The following is a 318-nucleotide window of genomic DNA, read 5'->3' as shown; positions in this document are numbered from 1 at the left end:
GAAAGCCGCGATCTGCGCACCTCAGCATGCGCCTTCTCCCAGGTATTCACTGCTTCTCTTCTGAATATTTTAACATTTCTAAAATAATAATATATTTTAAAACTTTATTAGCCGCTCGGGCGTCCAGGAGGGTGGAACGGGCGCCGCAGGCGGCAGAGCGCAGCCCTCTCCTTCGGTGTGCATACACCCGAGAGATGCAAGCGGCTCTCTCTGTTTCTCTGCAGAAACAAAATCATGTTTTTCATCATATTTTTCACCGTCTTGATGTTGTCGTTTTTGTTTTATGCCGATGTGTGAGCTCTATGTCTGTCCCTCTTC

The 318-nt window shown here is 47.2% G+C and overlaps 1 protein-coding gene across 1 annotated transcript in view; it reads left to right on the top strand.

Annotated features, from left to right (window-relative positions):
* Window positions 1–318, top strand: part of EMH_0050850 (uncharacterized protein) — a gene marked incomplete at both ends in the record, with an annotated part of 2,721 nt that overhangs the window by 559 nt on the left and 1,844 nt on the right. The gene's annotated exons all lie outside the window — the stretch shown is intronic.

Source organism: Eimeria mitis, genomic scaffold, assembly GCF_000499745.2.
Source record: "Eimeria mitis Houghton genomic scaffold, Emh_scaff2242, whole genome shotgun sequence".
NCBI lineage: Eukaryota > Apicomplexa > Conoidasida > Eucoccidiorida > Eimeriidae > Eimeria > Eimeria mitis.
Note: the sequence above shows the minus strand (reverse complement) of the source record. Positions and strands in the feature narration are given on the sequence as shown.